Source organism: Microtus ochrogaster, chromosome 1, assembly GCF_000317375.1.
Source record: "Microtus ochrogaster isolate Prairie Vole_2 chromosome 1, MicOch1.0, whole genome shotgun sequence".
NCBI classification, from domain to species: Eukaryota; Metazoa; Chordata; class Mammalia; order Rodentia; family Cricetidae; genus Microtus; species Microtus ochrogaster.
Genome location: NC_022009.1, coordinates 100,547,695 through 100,560,726, shown reverse-complemented (window position 1 = coordinate 100,560,726; position 13,032 = coordinate 100,547,695). Strand labels below are relative to the sequence as shown.

At 42.1% G+C, this 13,032-nt stretch overlaps 1 pseudogene; it reads left to right on the top strand.

Moving 5' to 3' along the window:
- Positions 1-5,338: 5,338 nt before the first annotated feature.
- Positions 5,339-6,111, top strand: LOC113455962 (annotated as a pseudogene).
- The last annotated feature ends 6,921 nt before the right edge of the window (positions 6,112-13,032 follow it).

The following is a 13,032-nucleotide window of genomic DNA, read 5'->3' as shown; positions in this document are numbered from 1 at the left end:
ATCTTGCACCAATTCCTTTTTAATCTTAGTCTGCCCCTCCAATTAGTTCCACCATGAATGGAACAAACTTGAGATTGTTTAGAAATACTAATGTTAAAAAAATCAGCATATAAAGTGTCTCTCAGGTTACCCACAGGCATTCATGACCAGCAGAGATAGATGTGTCATTTTAATATTAATTTCTATACCTTTCTGTGCATGATCAAATGCTGTTGAGTGTTGTATTAAGTGAAAACATTGTGGAGGATTCTCTTTGAAAATATCTTTTTCTCAGGGAAAACTCAGGTTTTGGCATCGCAGCCCCTGACAAGTGAATCTGTTCTCATTATCTCGACGTCTACCTTGGCTTGTAAAACTCCTGCAGCTTTATGGTGCGGTGTGATACCCTTCACTACCTGCTCTCGTGCTTCGACATAAAGCTGCCACTTACATTAAAGCAAGCCTGATAAGATTGTCTTAAAGATCCAATTCATTTAAAGAGAACATTGCTGTAGACACTAATGTCTTTTCGCTGCTCCTCTCCTCTGCCTGAGTTAGAATATTATGCTCCAGAGTTAGAAAGATGTGGTGCAGATGTATTTATATGCACAAAATCAGCACTCTTTCCTACAGGGTTAGGGCCTTAAATATCAAGATATCCATTCTAATATGACTGGCAAAAAAAGTGCTGTTTTTGCACTTCATCAAATGAGGCCATAGACTTCAACCGTCTACTATACCATCCTTAGTAAATGGACAATAAGAAGAATAATAAACCATGGTTCATTTTAGATGTTAACCCACATCCAAATACCTGAATGACCTTCTCCCAAAGCTGTTTTAAATAAATGGTGTATAAAATAGACACCAAGAGAGTCATAAATGGCCAAGGTGATATTTGAGGCCTTGTGGGAGGCACTCATTTCAGACATTCCATGCTCTGTCACCTCTAATGATCCTGAGCTCTTCATTTAGCTCTGAGTTGGCTTTTTAATGAACAAATGCCTTAACCAGCCTAGATGGCGTTCTTATTATGGTCATATATTTTGAAAGTGTGATGGGGAAGGAATTGATATAAGACAGTACACTGTAAGTAAGAAAATCCCTGAGAAATGGAGGGCATCTGTGCCCCCATGGAGTGATGATCAACTTGTTGCTTCTGGTCATGACTTCCAGTTAGTGAATTAAGAATGATAATCTTGACATTGTGAATCTCTAGGATTTGTTCATATATAGGTCTGAGTAATGGGTATATTATCCAACCCAAAACAAAGTCAGTGTGTGTGTGTGAGAGAGAGAGGGGGGAGGGAGAGAGAGACAGATCTGGATATTTTCTGAGATTACAAAACAGTGTGACAGCCTTTGGAGGTGTTCTGGGAAGTTTGACACCAAATGAGCCATTCTTAACCCTTACAGAATGTCTTAACTCTTACAGCTAGGGGAGAAGAGAACAAAGAATCCTCCCTTAACAGTGTCTTAGCTACTGTCTCTGCTGAAAAGCTATTCCCATTGAGGTAGTCCTGGGGGTAACTCATCCTTGATTCACAAGCTTTAGGAGGATGCAGAGATCCTGGAATGGTCACACATAAATACTGGGACAGCATCATGGCTAGTTTAGTACTGTGAGGGGCTTCTGTGATCTGCCTGACTTGGTTGACGTGAGCCATAATGCAAGGGATATTCTGTTTTCTATGCTGTTTAATCCTGGTTTGTAAATAACTCTACTACATGTGGAAGTGTTCTTTCTCTACATTTAAAACACCAGTGAGAGGCCTGATTTGTATTAGCTCCTTCAACTACAGTTGGAAGCTACATTTAATGATGCTTAGGCTTTTAAAGGTAGCTTCATACCATTTTAAAGTATCATGTGCCAATGACATAGCTCCAATTATGCCTAGAAAGCTTGTTTATTATAATCAAATAGAAGTGTTTGTTGTTATACAACATGGCGATGACAGATTAATCAAAAAGCATGTGACATATTTTATTAAACATGAAGCTTAGATGTTACATAGATACAGAGTGGACTTCCATGTACATTTGCAACATATTAGTTGCACCTGGTTGCGGCAACTTCTTGTTTTGTTTTTTAATTTACATATGTGTTTATTTGCTCAGGTGACTGGAGGTAAGTTAGGAAGTATCTGGACATTCCTTTCCATGTAAAAGACTTGATGCTTAAAGAGAATTCACCATACTATTTTATGTAACTCTCCCAGGTCCAAGTAGCATTGACAGTACTACTTACATTACTATTTCAGAGTCTTGCCATTTTGTTGACTTATAGTACCTCATGAGTAGTTGGAGATGGCATAGCCAGAAACCTTAGTTTCCATTCTGATTTGTGTTTTTAACCCCTACCATCAGGAATATGAAATCAGAGATCTGGCAAAGGCTTGGGTAGATTGTCTGTCATTCACACTTGAATGTGCCTTCATTTGTTACTTAATAAGCTACTTAATAATAATCTTAATATTTTACTGGGAGACATGACACATGTGTGTACCCATGCCAGACATGCAAGCCACCATAGACCAACATACTTATAGCAATGCGAACCTAAGAGCTTACTGGGATTACTAGCAAAAGTGTGGATAAGAGGCTACTTACAGGAGCAGGGAGCACTCAAAAGTAGCTCTAACATCATAAAGCCCATCCCGACATAGGTAATGACTCAAAAATTGCAACCCTGAGCTCTCTGCATGACTTTGAGCAGCTGATCAGGCCCAAGAGTCTCCTCTAGGCAACGTAACTGGTCAATAGTTGTTTGTTGTTTCTATAACTTTGGAGAAGGGCCCTGTGAATCTTTTAGAGTTCAGCTTTCCCAGAAATGTGACATTTGTTTAGTTTCCAAGTCTCATGAATTGCTCCCCCTCAACTTTCCTGGAAGGAATATTTCAATTCCGAAGAAATTGCTATGCAACAATTACTTTAAGAGAACATTGCATTCTGTAATTTAGATTGATTGTAGCTTAATTGACTTACCATTGTGGAGGTTAGGAACACCAAGATCATCTGGTAGAGGCCTCCTTAAAGCATTGCCCCATAGTAAAAGAGAAAATGGATACAAAAAGATTCAGAAATTAATCACATTCTCAAACATTGTCATAATCAACATTAATATTCTTATGAGGAAGAGTACTTGTGGCCTTGAACCAACATTGAGCATCGCTACACAACACTTTTCAGTGTGAATTCAGTTTCCCACCAACATGTTTTGGGGAAAGATTCAGGGAAAAAATAGCAGAAAGCAATATTTAAAGAAAATTTGATTTTTACATTTTCTATAGGAGTTCTTTCTTTCCTATTACTGAACAGCACCATATTGCTTGAATATCAACTCTTGGATATTAATAATTTCTTGTCTTGCCCTGTTGTCATGGAAGATCAGAATATTTGTGATTTGTAAAATATCACTAGGGAGAGCCTTGGAAAAGATAAGATAGATTTGAAGACGTGCTTTGAAATGCTCATCTGCAGGTATGCTTAGAGACTTGGGCAAATATTCCCTTCTCAAATTGTTCTGAAGACAGAGAAGTTGTCCTCGAGATATATAGAGTCACGCTATGGCAGAGATATTGGCCTAAACATGAGTCATTGCTCTCCTTTGGTATTGGCTGGGCTGTTCACTATACTACATTAGACGTAACAAAAGACAACTTTTGCTTTAATTTGGCCATGCCTACCATTGTTTAAGTTATAAGAAAGTAATTTATATATTCAGGACACTTTATCTCCTTACATTTAGAATATTTATGTTCTCTTAAAAAATAGCGCCAAGTTCTCAGGGGCTTAATACATTCTATCTTTTATTTTTTCTCCAGTGCAGACTATAGGAGTACTGAGAGTATTTTCTCAAAAACTGGTCAGAAGGAAAAGCCTCATCTGAGCTTGACCAGGAAGGAAGAGCATCGACAGAGATGTGAAGAAGCCACACTGTTGGTATTCCTTCTCAGAACTGGAAGAAGACGGTCAGTTGTGGTCCCCAAATGTCAGACTTCATTAGCAACATCCAGATAACTTGCTAAAATGCCATTTTCAATGTCAAGTTGCCTCTGCATCCCCACACTTGCTTCTGCTGTGGTTGATTCTGAATAGGAACCAAGGATCTGCTTCTAAAGAATCACCCCATAAACCTCCTGTGGGACACTAGCCCAGATTATCTCTGTCCCACGGTCTTTAGTCATAATTTATTGAAAAGTCATGGGTGTGAGAAAGTGTCTGGGAAAATAAGTATTTTTCATAAAATCCCAATCCTTAATTTTTGATATTTCCTAGAATAATTCCTTGTCACTATCTAAAAATTATGATAATTTAACATCTGTTTTCTTCCCTGTTCTCATAATTAAGAGGAAAACATGAAAATACTGCATCTCCAGTTACATTATAAAAGATAATTAATGTTTCCAGCAAGGAGATTTTTCTTGTAGATATCCTACTTTCAAGAACTGGAGATCATAGAAGAGTGGGGCCCTCAGAATCTACAGGATCACTGTAGATCTCTTACTGCCATTTCAGGGTCAATGGTTGTCACAGAAGGTAGTCCCGGTGACCTCGGTCAAGTTGAGATTCCATAGCTGGGATTGTGTGGATTACGGATAAATATAAAATAGGGAGAGGAGGTGGGAAAGAGAATACTGATGAAGGAGAGGGATGAGGGGAAAATGAGAAGGAAAGGGAAGACAGTGCAAGATGCTTCTCTGGATGGAGCTGCACCGACCAACTTCTCCCTTTATTGTTTGACATGATGGGAACACACCGTGAGATTAGGATGGTCCAGGAACCACTGTGCAAACAACAATTGCTTCAGGGCCCATCTGTCACTGGACTCCTAGACAGCAAACCATGCAAGTGTGTTGCCTGTGATAGGTGTGTGTGACATGGAGCAAAATGGAAAGAGGGAATTAATTGTTAAGTAGATGCAGGAGTAGCAAATGGTGCTAACTGGGGAGATGGGGAGAAAGAGGCAAGATGGACATTGTTGTCCCTTGAGAGTTATTCAATATAAGGTACAAGGAGTCACTGAAAGGAAAGCTGACAGAAATGAAAAGAAGGAGTTGAAGACATCCTGGAGCAATTGACCCTGGCTAAGAAACCTCACACCAAATTCTCTTGGAAATATTTCAAGACAAACAGCAAAACATTGCAAGCTTGCTTGTACTTAGGTTAATGACGATAAGATCTTGTTTACATTGTTAGTTGTATGATAGGAATCAGGTATGACTCAGCCTTTTTTTTGAGACAGGGTCTCATTTTGTAGTAGTCTTGGCTGGCCTGGAGTCACTATGTAGTCCTGCTGGCCCTCACACAGAGATTCACTTGCCTTTACTTTCTGGGGGCTGGGATTAAAGGCATACATATGTTCAAGCTGCCCTACAGATCTGCCACCCAGATCACTCTGTCAGTCATCTTCAAGTGGATGACGAACATCTTCTGCTACTTCTGCCATGCAGATCCCATATGGCAGAATCCTATCTGCCACAACATTTCCCTGAACAAGGGCTACGTCCAAGTGCCTTGAGAGGAGGAACCTGGCAAGAGGGCCTTCTGTCACATTGACCCTCAGTAAGCAGAGCGCCTGCTTAGCTTAGCTGAGTCTTCAAGAAGTAGAGGCTGCCCACCAGGCCTTCCAGGACTCCAGCATGATTACTAGGGGTGAGCCTTTGACTATGAAGACAGAGCTGTTGCAGGAGTTTGAGGAGGTCAACAGGGGAGTTGGGTTGGGACACAGGAGCAAGCAGGCTGGGGCATAAGCACAGCAGTCACTGCTAAAGAGGATGGCCAAGGTCCTGCTGACCCAGGAGGGACAGGGTGGCTCGAATACCTCACAGGTAACTTTGACTGGGAAGCCATCTTCCAGGCTGGCACTCTGGTTGAGGAGCTGAGTTCATCAGAGGCCCTGGTGCTCAGTCCCTCGCTGAGCTTGCCTCACATGGAGACATGGGCCTTACTGTCCATGGCCTTGCTATCTGGTAACCTCCAATAGAGTAGACTGTTGACAGCTGAGACTTCAGTGAGACCTTCCTGGCCACATCCTTCCTCCAGCATCCTTGAGATGAGAACAGTGTTTGCTGCCTATCCTCAGAGCCCTTCTTTGAAGTAAAGGATGTCATATTGGCCACTGACCTGTAGGACTAGACCAGTGTGGGTACCTTCTTGTAAGAGGTTGAGCCCCACCCCATCTCCCAACAGTGCCCAAGTCAGGGCCCAGAACTGCACCTCAGAACAATCCTGTGAACATCTCAGCATCCAGAAAGGGGTGGGCTAGTTCTTTTATGGTTGGTTGGCCATGAGGCCACACTGCTGCCAGCCAGGGATGTCCTCATATCCAAGCCCAGAGGAACTAGGAGCCTAGGACCTAGTTGCTTCTCCTTTGTCAACTACTGTCACTGTACACAATGGTTCATCAACTCAAGTCATGCCTCCCACCCTTTTGCCCCAGACCAAGAGCTGGCAAAATGACCCTTGACCTCACACCCACCCCACCCTTGCCTACCCTCTGCTCTGTGAGACCTGAGGCCTGGAGGCGTTCCGCCAGGCCAGGGAAGAACAGAACAGGGCCTTCATCAAAGCTCTGCTTTGTTTCATCCACTCCTGCTGCTTCCTCTGGTCCCTAACCAGAGAAAGTTCCCAGATCTAGCAAATGCCAATTAGTTAACAGCCAATCAACCCCTTGGATGCCCCTCCTGGTAGAGCTTCCTCAGGGGTCCTAGTAGCCTTGACAAAGGAGGATGGTGGCAGGACACAGGGGAAAGGGAACAGAGAAAATGTCAGAAGTAGGGAGGGGGCAGCAAAGTGGGGCAAGATGGTCTCTATGACCTCTGGGGTCTTTTCCTGACTCCATCACTGACAGAGAAGACTGAAAAGCTTTGAGCCTGTCTCAAGGCTAAGAGCAATAGGAATTGGGTGTTTGGGATGATTCGGAAGGGTCAACCAAACTGATAGGTTAAAGGAAGAGACTAATATGGTGTATAGCTAAGCCTTAGCTGGAGGAATATCCAGCTTGCTGGGAACTCTGGGATCAGGAAGGGGGCAGCCTTATGACCCTGTCTGCAGGATGGGGATCAAGTCTTGTTCAGACCTGACCTTTGAGGCCTGACCCTTATCTACCCTCTACAAGGGCCAATTTTTAAAAACCTGGCTCTAGAAAAATTTCCAGGAATCCACAAGGATAAACCCAGCTAACAACCTAAGCAATAGAGGAGAGGGTACCTGAACTGGTTTTGCCCTGTAGTCAGACTGATGATTATCTTAAATATCACTATAGAACCTTTGCCTAACAACAGATGGAAACAGGGGCAGAGAACCACATCAGAGCACTGGACTGAGCTCCCAAGGTCCAGTTGAAGAGTGGAAGGAGTGAGAATGTGATCAAGGAGGTCAAGACCATGAAGGGTTCACCCACTGAGACAGTTTTCCTGAGCTAATGGGAGCTCACCAACTCCAACTGAACTGGGAGTGAATGAGCATGGGATCAAGTTAGTCCCTCTGAATGTGGTTGACAGTTGGGGCAGACTGAGGGGCCACTCACAGTGGCACTGGAATTTGTCTACTGCATGTACTGGCTTTTTGGGATCCTATTCTTTTGGATGTATACCTTGCTTAACCTAGATGTAGTAGGGAGGCCTTGGACTTTCCACAGAGCAGGGTGCCTTGCCCTCTCTTAGGATTGGAGGGGGGAGGAGTGGGAGGTTGAGTGGAGGGAGTGAGAGGAAGAGAGGTAGTGGGAATTTGGATTGGTATTTTTTAAAGTAATAAAATAATAAAAAGTAATTTTTTTCAAAATGAAAATTTTTAAAAACTGAAATAGTGGGTAGAGGGTGCATCACCATACCTGGATTATACCACTCCTGGCCTTCAACCTATTTTTGATGTTTTTACACAGGGAAGTTACAGTGAATGTACTGTAGTTATTGACATTTGAGCCAGGTTACTTAGGGACTAGTGGTGTTTAATGTAGTCATGTTAACTGAAATATTTATGAGTGTGTGTGTATGTGTGTGTGTGTGTGTGTGTGCATGCACACGAATATGGAAAACCAAGACTCCAAGTGCATGTATTAAGTATGCCCTGAACTCTCATTTTGATTTTTCATATAGTGTTATTATGATTTCCATTTTATAATTGAAAAACTGATATTGAGTCATAAGATCACTTCCAAAATTTCACATGTCTGGTAGGAGTCAAGAAAGAGTTCGAAACAGGCAGTTCTAACTCTAGAATCCATGCTTGAAAACTCTGAAGGAGATCTCATTCATTCATACACTCATGCATTTATTCATACAGTCATGCCTTCATTCATACCCTCATGCATTCATTCATACCCTCATGCATTCATTCATACACTCATGCATTCATTCATACACTCATGCATTCGTTCACTGGGAACTGATCATAGCAAATGCTGTAATGGGAGAAAGAAACGTGTTTCGAAACGTGTAGAAATGAATAGCAGATTTAGAGCAGGTAAGGGTTAAAATAAGAACACGGCGAAGAGACGAGTGGCCAAGTGTGAACTAAGGGCATGAGAGAAATTTAAAAGAGATGAGTCTTGAGGTATGTGTGGGCAGTTACCTGGGAAACAGGGCCCTGGGTGTCAAGGGCATGGACACTGAAGATAGAGGGAGGGTTGATAACAAAGGCACACTGGCGTGAAATGAACCGATGCATTTGGACTGTACTGTGCTCACCGGAGTGAAGAAGAAAGCTGGAAACTAAGGGAAGGAACAGAAAACTGGGTTCAGACTTGCATCTGTCAACAAAATTTGAGCGTCTATCAGATTCCCACGCTTCTGTCTGGGATGCTCTCCAGAGAACCACAGAGAGCTCATTTTTCTCCTTAATAAAGCAAGTCCATTCCTATTCACGTTTCCTTTGGAAAAACCACTCCCTGTTGAATAACACCATCCTTCATTTCTTTTGAGGAGAGACGTGTGCTGTGATCCAGGGCTACACATTTCCACAGTACTGGGCATTGTGGTCACTGCAGAGAAAAGGGAATACAGAGTTTGGTTTTTCGAAGCACAACATAGAGAAATTTGGATTTTTGTCTCAGTATAAGGATTTGTTATGATGTCTTAAATGTATTTGTTTGAGTAAAAAGTCTTAAATAATGTGTGGACTCCTCTAACACTGGCTACCATTTTAAACGTTATGCAGGATGGTCTGCTTTCATGTATAAGACTTGGAGCACCAACGAACATTCTCCTGGCTCATGCGATATTCCTGCAGACATCATGCCTTCTGAAACCAAGGGGATTCCAAAGGTCTTCCTCTGATGCACGGCCTTTCTTTCTCTGAACATCTCATATTCGTTTTTATGTCTTCTGCATCTTTCTTTCCCCCCTTCTCTTCTGTGAATGTCTGCTGACCCTCAGTCCTAAGCTTAGAAACCCTTCCTCTGCTAGGCCCCTGTGTTGAAAATGTGGTTAGGAGCGCATCTGCCTCTTTCTTCAATGGCCTGTGCTTGTCTGCACTTTAGAAAATCAGGATCTCCTTGTGTATTCAGTAGAAAACAGGCAGGTGAAAGACAGGCGGCGACCTAGTGTGTTAATTTTATATTCTTAATGGAAACTGCTCTCTGAACGCATAGCAGGGTTCACTGGGGGGGTGGAGATGTTTTGATGGCTTAGAAATTAATGAATGAATGGTGGGATGTGTTGTCTTATTTCTTCACATAAGGAAGGAGTGAATTCATGCTTCTTCCAATAAGCCCTCAAGGGATTTACATTTAAAGAAATGCATTATGGGTAGGTGAAATGGCTCAGTGGGTGAAGGCTCTTGCTGACAAGCCTGGTAACTTGTGTGTGCGCCGCAAAACCCACAATATGGAGGAGAGAACTGATTCTGATTGTCCTCTGAACTCCATGGTGTGCCACGGTATGCTTGCACACACACACACACACACACACACACACACACACACACAGTAAATACAATGTAATAAAAATTTAAAGACCTTCAGTGTTAAGTAGCTGCCTCAGTATATAATTCAGCGCTGCTTTTTTGTGATAATATTTGACACTGAAGATTACATTAAAATTGATGTTGTTGTTTGCACAGGTATTTTTCCACATTAATCAAACACAAACACATGACATGGGAAAATACCACTGCAGCTTATGAAATTAAGTATCTGAGGAGTGATACAATCAAGAAATAGCAACTCCAGTTTTGCCAGAATAGGAAGACGTAAAACTCGAGGCAATCAACCTACTTCCAGCTTCTTCTGTGTTTCTGAAACAGTAAAATACTTGCTTTGAAAGTTTTCTACCTTTCAACAGTATAAGAATTCCTATATTATCTGATGAGTGGGCCTGCTAGCCACTGTTTCAACTGCAAGAGTGAGCTCAACATCTTACAGTAATTGGGAAACTGCAAGTTAATATTGTTAATAGTAACAATATTAGCAACTAGCACAGTGCTAGGTCTTGAATGTTCATCATCTTGTTTTGCTCCTACAGAAGAAATGGAAATAGTTGTTACTGCCTTCTTGCACTGCACAATAATAGCCAAAGAGAGAGACAGACTGAAGAAAAGTTGAAGGCCCATCAAGCAGTCACTACTAATGATAAACTTTGATATTACTATTTATATTTCTGCAAAACTCAAAGCCTATCCTATAGGATGGTATACAGAGTCTCAAAGAATGCATTTATAATATGTAATGTAAATTTTTTGTTTCCCTGACATTTTATGCTCATTTTTGGTTTGCATTTTAGAATAGCCCTGAAAAAAAAATCACATTCTTCTTTCCAGCCCAATCCTTTAGAAACTTGAAAATAATTATTATATGTCTTATAATGCTTTCTTAAATGGGTGGGATGAATTCCCTTGCAAAAAAGGATGTAGGGTGTCTCTTGTACTTTTTGTCTTTTGAGGACCCAGTAGCATGACAACCATCTGTGGAGGAAACACTTACCAGAGTCTAACAGTGCATTGATTCCGATCTTCCCAAGCTTCAGACCTGTTTATACGCCATCCCATCTGCGGTATTTTGTTGTTAGATTACGGCAATCCTACGGGGGCCTGGCAAGCAGCTCAGTTGATAGAGGGCTTGTTTAGCATGCACAGAGCCCTAGGTTCCAGCTGCAATGCTTAAATTGATGGCGGTGTGTGCCTAACAATCCTTAGGATGTAAAGGCAGAAGGATCAGAAGTTCGAGGTCATCCTCAGCTGCAAAATCAAGTTTGAGATCAACTGGGGTGACATGATAGCCTGTCTCAAAAATAAGGCAATTAAAATGGCAACAATAGCAAACGTCTCCTGTAGTTTGAACTGTGTTCTTCCTAAGCTCATGTGTGCAAATCCTCATCACTTGCTTTTTAGGGTGTAACCTTATTTGGTGAAAGTGTGTTTGGAGTCAGAGGTAACTGAGTTAAGATAGTTCATAAGGCTGGAACTTAATCTGGCACAGTGGTATACAAGAAGGGCAAGTAGACCCAGGTATGCCCAGAGTGGTGCTCTGAAAATCCTGGGAGGTTACAATCCACACGCTTAGGAAAGAGGCATGGAGTAGATGTGCCCTCCCGGCTCTAGGAAAGATTTCAAACATCCAGCCTCTGGAACTGAGGGACAATAAATCCCTGTTGCTTAAATCTCTAGGCTGAGGTGGCACTTGTGACAGCCTGATAAACCAACGCTGCACCCAAAGGTTCTTCAAGTTTCCCTCACAGCACTGTTAGCTTAGTGGGTGATGAGCACAGGCACCAGGCTGATCACTTTCAAGTTGATCCCAAGACTGAAAAGACATTGTCCTGTAAGAAAAGAGAAGAAAGGGTTTGTTATTTGTACTCTAGTTTTCTTTCTTTATATTCTCTCTCTCTCTCTCTCTCTCTCTCTCTCTCTCTCTCTCTCTCTCTCTCTCTGTCTCTCCTCAATTAATTCAGTGCATGCTGCATTGAATTCTAACTATTGACCCAGAATGATTTTCTGCTTTTCAGAAGCCAACATGTTACTTTGAAAGCCTTGCGGAAGGGAATTTTTCTCTATGATGCCAGCAGCTCCTTCATCAAAGACACCAAGTTTGAAGGGAAAGCACGGACTTCCTATTTTTTTCATCTTATCTCTGATGACACAGAAGTTGAAATATACCTTTTGTAATTCATCTTGCCGCTGATGGCTAACCTGGAGGTGCTCAAATAGCCAATGCCTTGAAACAGTGAGCATAGTGTATATGGAGACAGGGAAGACTGTATCTTAGAAGTGACTGCCAGAGACAAAAGTTTCTGCTGTGACAGGACTGCTTTGATGAACACTAGACCTAGAACAGCGAGGACGAGCCCCTGCTGCTCAAGCATGAAGACCTGAGTCGAGAGCCACGGCAGCCATGTAAAAGTCATGTGTCCATGCGTGGAGGATTGAAGAGTTTTCCTTGAAGCCAACCTGGCAAAATTGTGAACTATGGATTCAGTAAAAGACTCTCTCTTTCATAAATTAAATAGAGAATGACTGAGGTGGACACCTGACACCCTTTCCTGGCTTCTGCAGGAGCTCAGGGACACACACACACACACACACACACACACACACTTTCTGGTCTTACTGACCCTTTGGCTGTTATTAAACATCACTATGATACTTTAAGAGGGAATTTTACATTCTTATAACAATGTTCTATGAATGTGTACTAGTTAAGTCTTATGCTAATGAGAAAATTCCTCCAGAATATTGTTAGTGTTGAAAGGAGTTAGTTATAGTCTGTAGTATGTAGAACTCTGTAGTGTGGTACCCTCGGGTGGCCTCAGTGGTCCCCATCTTTTGGCATTGGATGTAATCTGCCCCCTGTAGTAGTGGATAATCTGAGGCCTGCTGTGTTCCAGGTCATCTGGGAAACAGCCCCTTCCCTGCTAAGCTTGGCGATGATTCCAACTCCTCTTGACCATATCAGGATTTTGAGTGGTCTTAGTCGAGGGGACCCAGCTATGTTCTACCCTGATTCCTGACCAAGAGAAGTTGTGAAATAACAAGTGTTAGGTTGCGTCTTTACATTTTGGGTTTAAGTTATGGCATAGCAGTGGATAACCCATTCAAGGATGTATCTCAGTAATAGCG